The sequence below is a fragment of the Coffea arabica genome, chromosome 7e (genome assembly GCF_036785885.1).
Source record: "Coffea arabica cultivar ET-39 chromosome 7e, Coffea Arabica ET-39 HiFi, whole genome shotgun sequence".
In the NCBI taxonomy this organism is placed as follows: Eukaryota; Viridiplantae; Streptophyta; class Magnoliopsida; order Gentianales; family Rubiaceae; genus Coffea; species Coffea arabica.
Genome location: NC_092323.1, coordinates 23,232,299 through 23,244,565, shown reverse-complemented (window position 1 = coordinate 23,244,565; position 12,267 = coordinate 23,232,299). Strand labels below are relative to the sequence as shown.

At 36.4% G+C, this 12,267-nt stretch overlaps 1 long non-coding RNA gene across 4 annotated transcripts; it reads left to right on the top strand.

The window, feature by feature from the left end:
• Positions 1-4,130: 4,130 nt before the first annotated feature.
• Positions 4,131-11,724, top strand: LOC140010899 (uncharacterized). 4 transcript variants are annotated; one of them, XR_011818097.1, is made up of 7 exons: positions 4,131-4,267; positions 4,667-4,779; positions 4,866-4,909; positions 8,940-9,029; positions 10,294-10,413; positions 11,248-11,311; positions 11,454-11,724. It is a non-coding gene; the product is annotated as an uncharacterized lncRNA (long non-coding RNA). The 4 variants fall into 4 exon arrangements; XR_011818100.1 differs by having other exon boundaries at positions 4,147-4,261; XR_011818098.1 differs by lacking the exon at positions 11,248-11,311.
• Positions 11,725-12,267: the final 543 nt, after the last annotated feature.

Below are 12,267 nucleotides of genomic sequence, written 5' to 3'. Positions count from 1 at the left end.
CGTCAATCTTCTCGACCAACCCCTTACCGGTTCGATTCGACCAACTAGCCATGGGATTGGGTTTAAAGCCCTAAATATTTAAATATTCATGATCTGGATTTGAAGCCCCAAGTATTCAAGTGTTCACGAGTGGAGTTATTGGCTGTCAGCCAATGCTCAAGCATTTCATTATTAGAGACGTTGGCTATCACCTAACACTCCGATATTCAAGCATGTCACGAGTAAATAGGTTAAGAAATTCTTTCTTTACCCAAGACTGTACAGCTTACTCGACCGCTCTAAGGCTAGTCTCAAGTAAGAGTTCTAACGAAGGGCTTACATTCATGTATACGTATGAGTAACTCAAGACTGTTCAGCTTATCCGACGTCTCAGATAAGGATGCCAGTAAAGAGCCCAATTCGGCCACTGCAAGAAGATATACTGCCAGCCTACATTCATACACATGTACATTCAAATCTGCATGCAGGATTATATAATTCAACTTTCCAAAGGTCGAGTACAAATAAGTACACATTCACCTAACCAAAATCAAGTCGAGTAAGTTTAGCATGTTAAGTATTTCAAGCATTACAAGTATTTCAAGGTCAAGTATTTCAAGTCAAGTCTCAAGTCACATGTAAATCAAGTTACTTGTACATGTATATCTGTTCATTTATAAATAAGATAGCTAGAACCCAGTCAAGTTAGGTCGAGTGCGATAAAGTACACACTCACCTATAAAATAACAATTCAGAATCCCTAGAAATTTCTAGCAACAAGTCACATTTGATCAAGTAATATGAAACATGCAGTTGGAACACTTACCAATTGATCACAATCTTTTTACTTCAAACCCTGGTTCTCTCTCGTGATCACTCCCAAGTCCTGTGATCATGTCATACATTAAGAGTCTAGCCACTTCATGCCAATATAAATGCAAACTATGAATTTTGAAACTTCACTTAGTCAATAAAGCAATTTGCAGGTTTAACCCCCATATTGCTTTAAAAGTGCACAGTTTTCTTGTTCAAATCCAGGGGAGAAACTTCATGCATGATCGGTCAATATTGCAAGCATGATACAGTGCAAGAACATGTCAATTATAGCAAAGACTTGTGAAGAAAACGGGACAAGACTTTCGAAGTGCAAAGTTGGAAATGTACGACTAGAAAATGATTTGGAGAAAACTCATTTCCTTTTGCTTAAACCTCTTGTTTTGGCTCAACACCCGCTAACATGTTAAAATCAAAGTCTTAGCAAGTATCTTAGACAAAAGTATGTCAAAATCATCATACAAATTCCAGCAATAAAGCTAACATTCTAGCTCACTCTCATCCGGCCAACCAAGCACAACTTAGTAACACTTAACCCCCAATTCCTCCATCCAAACTTCCAAGTTTCACCCTCACCTTCATGACAAAAACACAAAAAATTATGGCTACCATAACATGAGACATATGGCATATGTTCTTGACAAGGAAAGCTATCATAATCACACAAATATAAAGCTTGAAACTAAGCTATGGACTGCACTTATTGTAGCTCAATAAGGAAAACAAAGCTATGAACGTGACAAGCATTTCCTTCCTTTTGCACTTCTTTATTGTCGCTCCACTCTAACATACATGTATGGATCATGGTTTTGGCAAGTGACTCGGACAAGGATAGCAAGATGTGCCAAAGAAAGTCAAAATATCTCTCCCTCTCTTAAACAACCAACCAAGCCAAAGTTTACCAACTTGTCCAACCAATTTCCTCAAGCTAACCCTCCGATTTCAACCCTATTTTCATGGCAAAACAACTAATAATCAAGATCACATATTATAGGGTATATAGTCTATATTCTAGGCAAAGAAAACTATCAACTTTACACATATGTAAAGCTCTAACTAAACTTCATCAAAGCTGAAAATTTGCACCTCAAAGCTGGAATTTCAAACCAAAGCAGGAAATTCTCATATCAAAGCTAGAAACTGCATACCAAAGCTTGAACATCTCCTATTAAAGCTGAAAATTCATCTCAAGGCTGGAAAATACATATCATGGCTGGAAAATTCAATAAACTTAATAAAACTGTGAAATCTTCCATGAAATCCCCCATAATCAAGTCATAGGTCAAGTAAATTGCAAAATGAGAAGAAAAAGGGGAGTTTCTTAGTATAATACCTTAAAACCCTTAAATAAGGTGCAAGACAAGAGCTTTATTTCCCCAAAAACTCCACCAAAGCTTCCCTCCAAACTTCACTCAAGATCTATCGGAATAGATTAGGGTTGATCTCTGGATTTCTCACGGATTGAGGAAGAAATCAAGGCTAGAAAAGGAAAGGTTTTCTCTCCCTTTCCTCTCTCTAATTTCGGCCAAGCAAGGAAGAAAATAAAGGGATTTTTGGTGTTAATTTGGAAGATAATTACAAGATTTCTCTTGTTCAAAGTCTTCGTCATGACTTCATGGATGATAGACAAGTGGCGAAGCAAGATTAATACCTATCTCTTTGTCTCTCTAAGGATCTCTAATCACTATAATATCTAGTGCTTCTCCAATTAATTCTTAACACCTCTTGTCGTATAATTCTTTTTGCACAAAACTCCTTTTAATCCTCCAAATTTATTGCATACATCTCACTAGTTAGTCACACTAATATCATATACTACAAAACTTAACATGCACTAAATTAAACATACACCAAGTTAAATAATACAATAAGAGAAAAATCATGATTCAGCCATTAAAGTAATCAAGAATTTAGGGTAATTAAGTTCAAATACGAGCTATAAAGACAAGTAACATTTCGGGGCCTCACAGATATAGTAATACCGATTATGATGCCAGTTGAAGAAAAATTGAGGTTGACCAAGGAGGGTGCTAGTGGATATGTAAATCCTACCTACTTTAAAAGTTTGGTAGGAGGTTTGAGGTGTCTAACATCTACAAGGCCAGATATCAATTTTATTGTTGGTTTGATTAGCAGGTTCGTAGAAAATCCACATCAGTCACATTTACAAGCAACTAAGTGGATTTTGAGGTATATTGGAGATGCTTGTGATGGCATTTTTTATTTAAGAAATGGTCCAGTTAAATTATTTGGTTACACACACAAATAATGATTGGGCAGGTGATCTAGTAAAGAGGAAGAGTACTTCAGGGTATGTATTTTTTTATTGGTTTTGGCATATTTTCCTGGAGTTCGAAGAAGCAGCATGTGATTGCATTGTCTATAGCGGAGGAGGAGTATATTGCAGCAGCTGACAGTGCTACTCAAGCTTTGTGATTGTGTCCCATGCTTGGTCTTCTACAACACCAACAGGTTGATCCTACGAAGATTTATTGTGATAGTAAGTCAGCAGTTGAGTTGTCCAAGAATCCAGTACTCCATGGGTGTAGTAAGCATATTGATATCAAATATCACTTCATACGTGAGTTGGTTCGAGAAAGGGAGATTGAAGTTGATTATTACAGAACTGAAAAGCAAGTGGCTGATATTTTCACCAAAGCATTGAAGACGAAAATTTTTATCAGGTTGAAGAAGATGTTGGGCATGTCTAAATTAGAGCAGCTTGGTTTAAGGGAGGAAATTAAACCAAGCAAGTATTAATTGGTTAGTTTAGTTAGCCATGTGGTATTAGTTTATTGGCTAGTAGTGTTGGTTTCATTGTTAGGATGTAAGGGTGGTCACATGGGATAAAATCCCATATCGGTTATCTACCTATATAGTAAAAGTACGAATGGGATTGTTAAGAATGGTGGTTGTTGTGCTAATGTGGCTGTGTTTTATTGGCTGAAGGGTGGTCGTCATTCACGTGGGAGTCGCGTGCTTTCGGTGGGAAAAGAAGTGTGTGATTTTTTGTTGTTGTTGTTCGAGAATGAGGACCTTTGGTTTTGATTGAATTTGTTTCCAACAAGCACCGTTTCTTTGGTCAGCAGATGACCAGCTGAGTAAGCTAATGACGGTTGGTGATGGTTTGATTGATGACAAATGTTGGGTGGCTCAATGTGGGTTGGCATTATTTTACAATATTGCCCTTCTTTAACAAATATGTGCTAAGTGGTGGTGTGCCAAAACATTGGCCATTTTGCTGACGTGTCACTCTGCTATTGGATGAATGGTGGTCTGGTCATGAGCATTGCACGTGCTTTTGCTTAAAAAACATGGCTGTTATCTTTGTGTTCAGTAACCCTTAGGTCCTTCCTCAATCTGTAGCTTTCTTTGTACGTGTGGGTCCAGATCTTGATGGGATTTGATAAGAAGGTGATGGGATTTGGTGAGGGGCTCAAGGCAAAAGGTGCCGGTAATCTTCTCCTTTCTTGGTTTCTCCTCTCATTTTTCTCTTTTTCCTCCATCTCCCTTTTCCCTCTTTCCTCTCTTGAGTGATAATGGTTAATTTCTTCTGTTTTTCAGCCTTTTTTTCCTGTTCTTTTTTTTTTCCATGATAAAAAGCAACAAGTCATTTTCTCCTCTCCTCCGCGTCTCTATTTGTTATGCTATCAGATTTTTTGCTATTAAGAAAACTTCATTTTTTTTGGCTTTGTAATCACTGAATCTCCATTATAGTTAATTTTCTGATATGATTCATTTTTTTCGTTCTTTAAGGATTCACCTTGCATGTTTCATCAATAAATATTTTCATCATTTTAATCTGGACTCAGAGTGATGGCTACTTTTTTGTCCATTTTTTTCCTTTTGTTAGGTGGGAAAGGATGATGGAGATTGAAGATGAACTGATGATGATTTTGATGGAGGTTTCGACATTCTTCCATGGTTCCAGATGTTTTACTGGAAACATTAACCTTTACCCACCATGTATGTGTGTGTGTGTGTGTGTTTTGTTTTTTTTATGGTTTCCTTTTTCTTTTCTAAAACTCACTTTCTTCTTGGTGTGATTGCAGGTATAAAGAGTTGGCATTTTTGCCAATTGGCATATATTTCAAAGGTAAGGCTTTAATATTTTGCTAAGTAATTATGCAAGGAAATTTGTGCTAGGTTGACCAGAGTAGTTGTCGGATCCGTAGATTAAAAAAATTGTAGGGACTTTATGTTATGGTAGTTTGAATTCTATTTCTCTTTCATAGTTTTTTGTACTAGAATTTATTCTTGACTTTTTGGTAAAAGAATTGCTTTTGATGGTTTACTCTGAAGAAGGTAGGAGTAATTGAAATTGAAATTGTAAATCTGAGGAGTGGATGAAGCCATAGAGCTGGCACTGCAACTAGAGAGACTTATAACATGCTATTGTGGCTTCCACTTGAAATCTAGAAGTGGAAGAACTAAAATTGGACTGCAAATAACAAAATTCAAGGTTGGACGGCCACACCTTGTGTAAGTATGGAACAAAAATTGGAGGTACATAAGTGACACCAAATTTTGATGGTTTACACAATGACTTGGTTATTACTTTATTTGATAATTAGGATATTTTGTTACAGTATGTTGCGATCCAACAAGTTGTGCTGACATATTTCTTGCTCAATTAGACTTCATCCTCTATATAAGGTTTTCTTACCTTAAATCATTAAAGATAGGGCATATTTTGTTCATAAATAACTCTGGTATACTTTACTTTTGTTGTTGTTGCAAGAGGAACCATGGAAATGACTGAGAGTTTCTCTTTGGCAGCCTGATATCTTTGATTTTTTATAGGTCTTTTTTTAGGAATTTCAGTATTTTTTAGATCCTTTTTTCATACTAATATGCGGAGAATACTTCTATTCAGTAAAAATTTGCTTTTTAAAGTATTTGTCATGTAATTAAGTATATGGTCTAGCTTCCTTTTTGTTTGTCATGTTTGAGTTTGTGGCCTAGAGAAACAGATAAAACAGAAAGTAAAATGGTGCTTGCATGGTAATTTATTGCATAGATTATATAGAAGTGGTAATTGAAAAAAGTAAATTTTTGGTGTTTTGGTTGAATAGACATTTATGATTGTTTCTTGTAGAGTTCTTATCTATGGGATAATGCACAAATTCTTTCCATGTTAAGGCTTGTCATTGTGCTTAGTAATTTAGCCAATTTCTTTTCCGTTTAGATCTTCATATCCCTATCTTCTTCATGTGATCAAGGGAAAATAGTCACGATTGTAGAAAATCTGTAAATTTGATTTTTCATCTAATTTAAACACTTTTTTTTCCGCTTTGAACACTCTTCAAAACTGATCTGTTTTTTCCTCCTCCTGTCGGTATCTTCATGCAAGTGTATGGTCAACTCAACTTGTAAAAAGGCAATTTGTATTGTAAAACTTGAAATAGCCATTTATTAAGATTAATTCCTTGATCCTTGTATAATTGTTGGGTTGGGGTTTATATAATAAGTGGCTCAAATCATTAATTTGATATAATCGGAGGTTGGATAGCCACTTTTGGTGCAGCAATGGCTCAAGTGGAATTAATATCTTTGAAGTATCGCTAAGTTCCTTGCTATTATTTGCTTTTCTTCCCAAGCTAATGATCAAATTCATTGCATCAATTTTTTTAAAGTGTGACACCCCAACTTTTAAGATGCTATTGTTTTACGGTTTCTTTAGTTCATTTTATTTTAAAACATTATTTTGTTTCAGGGAAGATACTAAAGTTATTTCTTTGTGTTTGATTTAAAATCTTATTTTGTTTTAAAAGACTAGAAACCCTAAAATTTTAATCAAAAACCCTAGTTTACTTGTGACTATGTTTAAATCCCTCATATTTGACTCAAAACCCTAATTTTATTTTATGGAATTGAAAAATTCATCACACTTTTCTTAAAATTCCTTTTATTTGGAAATTATTTATTTAATATGATCCTCCTACTCAAGTACTCCACAATAAGTGTAAATAAACCTAGAAAGTAGGGTTTCACTCTTCGTTTTCAAGATTGGAGCAAATTAGGGTTTTCGCGATTTTTCGCCGGATGAAATTTCGGTATGGAGCAAGGATCAAATGTGGTGATTAAAAATGACTTTTAAGTGAGAAATACTATGTGATTAGAAGCAATGATACAAGGTTAGTGAATAGGAAGTAAAAACCCTAGTACGTGTGTTTTTAAGAAAAACAGCGCGAACCGGAGGGTCCCGCGCACTACCGATTGAACGCACCACCTGACCACCACTTTCTTCCCATACAAGTCTACTGATATTTGAGTAAAATATCTCCTAATTTACAGCTAAGCTTGACCGAAATTTGTGGCTCAAATGCAAGGAAGGAAAGAGAAAATTTTTGTGGTTGAGGTTAAGCCAAGTGTTGGCCAAACTTGTGGTTAGAATTAATTCTTATCTTTCTACCTTCTTATAAGACAAACTTAGCTTAATCTCCTTCATTATTTTCTGCATCTTGGCTGAGTAAGGAGAGAGAGAAAGGGAGAGCAAGAGTTGCACCATTTTCTTCTTGATTTACACCAACCAAGTGCTAAAATCGAATTCTAAACCGATTGATCGTAAGTTTGGAAGCTTGGGAAGCTAAGGGAACCAAAAATTTCAAGAAATAGTGGAGGATCACTCTTGCAAGCCTTCTTTTTGAGGTATAAAATCTGATCTATGGCTTTGATCCTTTTATTCTTGTTTAAGATGTTAAATAGTTCATGTTTTGGGTTTGATTACAAGTTATGCAAGTTGATGTGATGATTTTGGATGAGATAGGTAAGTTAGGGTTTGATTAATTTCTGCCTATACTTGATGTACGATTGATATATGTTGTATCCAAAGTTATATAGGGGGTTTTGGTAGCAAGTGTAGCAAGAAATTAAGAAAACTATGATTGAAACCAAAAGATTCCAGGTTTCTGGAAAATTTTTCCCCTTTCTGTCCGTTTTTGTTGCACCATGCTAGAAGCCGAATTGGCCTTGGCTTAAAACATAAAAGTTTTAGGTATTGATGTTTTAAAGGTGCCTGTAAAATTTCAGGTCAATCGGAGTAGTGTAGAATGAGATAAGCCGAAATTACTATTGCTGTTCTGGGTTCATCAGGATGTTAGAACTGCGTCTGAAATGGGTTGTTTTGCCTGGAATTGTTTTGGATTTGGGTGTTGAGGTCTTCTGATGAAATTTACCCCTGTTTTTAAGCTTTCGGATGGCTTTGGAATTTCTGTATTTGGCCTTGTGTAGGCTGAGTTATGATGTTTGTACTAGAATACGGTTTGTGAACCTGTTTTGCGATTCTGGTATAGTGTCTTGCATTTTTGACCTTGTTACCTTCAAAACTGGACAAAGTTTCCTTCTTCAACATTGTAGCCCCTTAAGTCCTGAATATTTCTGTAAAATTTCAGGTCAAACGGATTAGCGTATTCTGAGTTATAGACAGAACACTCAGGCCTGTTTTAGACATTAGTTTGTGTACGTTTTGAATTTCAGCTTCTGACCGTGGGTTTTCCGTTTTGATCCCGTACGATCTGGGTGTCAACTCCTTCGTAAGAAATGTAGATCTTGATCTCAGCTTCGAAACGGTATAAAGTGCGTCGAAATCCGAGTTCCGTAGCTTCCGTTATGACCAAAACAAGATTGATCGTCAGAACTGCCTTGTATCTGGACAGTTCTGACGGGTACTTTGGCACTCAATTTTCGTTCTGTTCTGAGTGGATTCAGCTCTTGGCCAAAACATCAAAGTTTTAGCCTTATGTCTCAGCTTTCTAATGCCTTTGGAATTTCCTGATTTGGACTTGTGAGCTAGAAGTTATGGTCCAGTAAACAGACCCTGTCTGTCATTCAAAGTGCAAACTTCTGGTACAGTTTTCCATGATTTCGACTTGTGTTGATTCGGATCTAGTTTAAGGTGTCTTCATGAGAATCGTAGGCCTTCCTCATAGCTTCGAAACGGTGTCTCGTTCACCTTGATCCGATATTCCTAGCCTAACCTTTGATCAAAACGGTTTGAGATGGCCGATTTGGCCGTTTCCGTTTGCCGTTCCGCGCGAGCGCGTGTGCCGATTTTTGCCGTTTTGCTTGTTTTGGATCTGTTAGTAGCCGTTTGTGATATAATGTGGTAAAATCTTCTATTTCAGACAGTGGTGAGCTAGGCGGAGGCGGTGGGGCCCACTACTAGCGAACACGCGCGAAGCGATTTTGCTTTAGTACTACTTTTGGTATTTTGAGTAAGTATTCAGGCCGCTCTTGTGTGTTAGTTGCTTATATGTTTCGATATGTATGAAGAGGGTACCTAGGCGAGGGTGTACTTTATCGCACTCGACCTAAACCCTAACTTACGCACATATTTGTACATGGCTTGTGTATATGAGAAATTTTGAAACTAAAACCCTTGAGCTTGTGGCTCGAGGTGACTTTTGAATAATTTTGTGAAATTTGTGAGTTTGGGGTTGATCTTCCGACCTAGATGGACTATTCGAGCCGGTCAGGACTTGGTCGAAGCCAGTCCAACTTAGTCTGAGGTCACCAAGTTTGTGAATCCGGTTCACCGAGAATGTGGACCAAGTTTGTGACCCGAGCTTGTGAACCAAGCTCAAGTTTGTGATTTCGTTCGCTCGAGCAAGTTTGTGAGGTGCCTGGCCAGAGAGGGTGATAAGGTGTACGGTGGGTGTACAAGTGAAGTTCTACGGACCATTATTTGAGGTCGACGGAGTGTCGGCAGGAGGTCACACATGGCAAACGATCTGGCTTTGGAGCCACCCGTATCCTTATTATGTGATGTTACTTTTTTGCTTTTGCTTTACTCTTACTGTGTAATTGTTGTACGTGAAATTTATGCTTTCGCCCTTGTTTACTTACTAAGCATATAGCTTACCCCGTTCCATTTGTTTTCCTTAGCAGGGGGATCGCTCGGGAAGGTGGTTAGATTTTGAGCTATAGAATACTTGAATTTGTATTTGTTAAAAGTTGACGAGTAAGATGTACATAGTTGGCGTGGTAGTTGTAGTTATCAGTTTTTCTAGGTTTTACTTTCTGGTACTTGTGATATGTAATTCTTGGAGAATTGAATGTAATATTTGAGATTTAGCTTATACTTCATTGGAGGACTGTAGTGAGTGAGTGAGTCCCGGCGAGAGCTGGGCAGGCGGCCCGCCGAACCCTCTGGTTCGCCTTAGGGGGAGGTGGGGTCGTCACATAAAGACCACCAGTGGCATCATTTCTGACACCTGTTTTGCTTTTAGGTGACTGTAGAAATTACTGCTAATTAGGAATGGTGCGTTTTATTTAGTATGCCGTTGTATTGCAAAGCAGACTATAACTTTGCTATATGTTAGAGCTTTTTGATGCTTTTGTTTTTTATATTTTATAACTCTTTTGTAACCTCTCAAATAGCGAGTATGGTTTGAAGCTTTTTGTTTTTTCAAACTTAGTAATGGGTCCTCAGCACTTTGACAAATTGACGTGCTTACTTGTATAATTTTATTGTTGCAGCATTTCAGGCTATGATCAATGGAAGATTTGTGAGACCTACACACATTGTAACAGCTATGATCCTATGGATGAAAGACATTTAGGTTTTTCTTTGGTTGCTCATTACCCACTATGATTTGTGTAAGGATCCTTGCACCGTAATTGATTTATGCAATAGGCCATTGTACTACAATAAGAAGGTTTATTCACTGAATAAGGTTGAATACTCGGTGGCTGATCAGTAAATTACATAGTTAATGACCATGATTTTTATTTACCTCTTTGGGAAAGAAGGAATGATGTAGCTAATAGCACCTAGGGATAAAAACCCAGAGAAGACTTTAAATTCCTTTTTTTCTTATTCTTTGTAAATGCTTCTTTTTCCCCCTGTCTGTATTATAGTTCTACATTTGTTGATGGGATTATAAGAGTCCGTGTTGTAGTTATAAGATGGTTGGTTTCTATCCTATTTGGACTAACAAGCATGATTACAATTTGGCAAATGGTTGTGCTTCTAGAAATTGACAAACATGGATGCTATTCAAGTTATTAGCTCTAGCTTTGCAGTATGGTGTAAACTAGACACAGTTCTTCAACTGGATATACTAACGAAAAGCACTGTAAATTTTTATTCTCCTTTCTTTTTCTTCTTAGTGTCTTTTTGTTCCTGCATATACATGATTTAAGTTGATTGTAAATTGTTAAATGGTGGTTAAGTTTTTGAATTCTTGTTGTATTTAAAATCTGATCTTTTGTCTAAGATACTCTACAATCTCCTTCAAAATTTAGCTTTGAAGAGAGAGTTTTTGGGAAAAAATTGTAGAGGGGATTCTAAGAAATTACTTTTCCTTTTTGGTTATTTCTTTTCCTTTTACTTGACCTTTAATTTTTTTTTATACTTCTTTTATATGTTTATCCCTACTTTTATTGATTTATTTGTTCTATTTTGATAATCTGGAAATATATTTTTGTCAGACTTTCTTAAGACAATCCATCAAAGAAAGAGGATTACCTTCAAAAAGTCTGTTTAGAAAACTTTGTAAGTGGAGTTGGCTATGTTTATATTTTGTATTTTTTTCTTTGAGTATTAGATTAATGCTTTGTGTGGGTGTTTTATTGTTATTAATGTTGGTATTTTGATTGTGGATTATCTCAAAAAAAGAATTTGATATTGTCACTAGGCTTCTGCACTAGAGGAAATGTTGGATACGCCACTGTACCAGAGCATTGCTCAATGAATAATGGTGTGCTGCCTATGATGTTAACAAGATTGTCATACTGATACTTTGTTCTGGAAAAGATATGTACAGGAGGCTATTAATTTCTAACATACTCTAAGATTTGAGTGATCGAGAATGCAAATGTTAGAGTCTTAGAAGCTGATTTAGTTCCGATCTGGACATTTAATTTTTTTTCTTCTTTTTATGTGTTTAGCAAATCGGATTGTGTACTTATGAATGTAATTTATATTCTATAATATGTTTCTTAATTCATGACATTTGATAAGCATTTAGGAAGATCATCTTAATTGTTGTACTAACTACTATTACCCCTTACTTCCAAGTTCTCGAAATAGAAAATACACAATCTTACTCAAACATTGTACAATTTATTTTCGCGTACAACTGACATCGTTGCTAAACAATGCTGGGCACAAAGAAATCTTGGGCATTAACTCCACACCGCGTGACAGCACGGTGATCTCCTCCTAGTACTAATACATGTGCAAATCCATAGGGTACAAAAGTAGAATTGTAGCCTCCGAGTCATTGGGTTTATTCGTTTTGCATGTTGTCCTTTCTTGTACCATCAATAGCCGCAGCTTTTCGAATAGTTGAAAAAATTCCTTTACCTCTATATCATTTTTTTTATTATTCTTGTAAATTTATGTGTGTTTATTTATTTGGGTCCATCAGTTTCACTATCCTCATTCGAGAAATTTCACTTAGCTCCTTTATTAGTCATTCGAAACCCAATGATTGCAGCATTAATGGC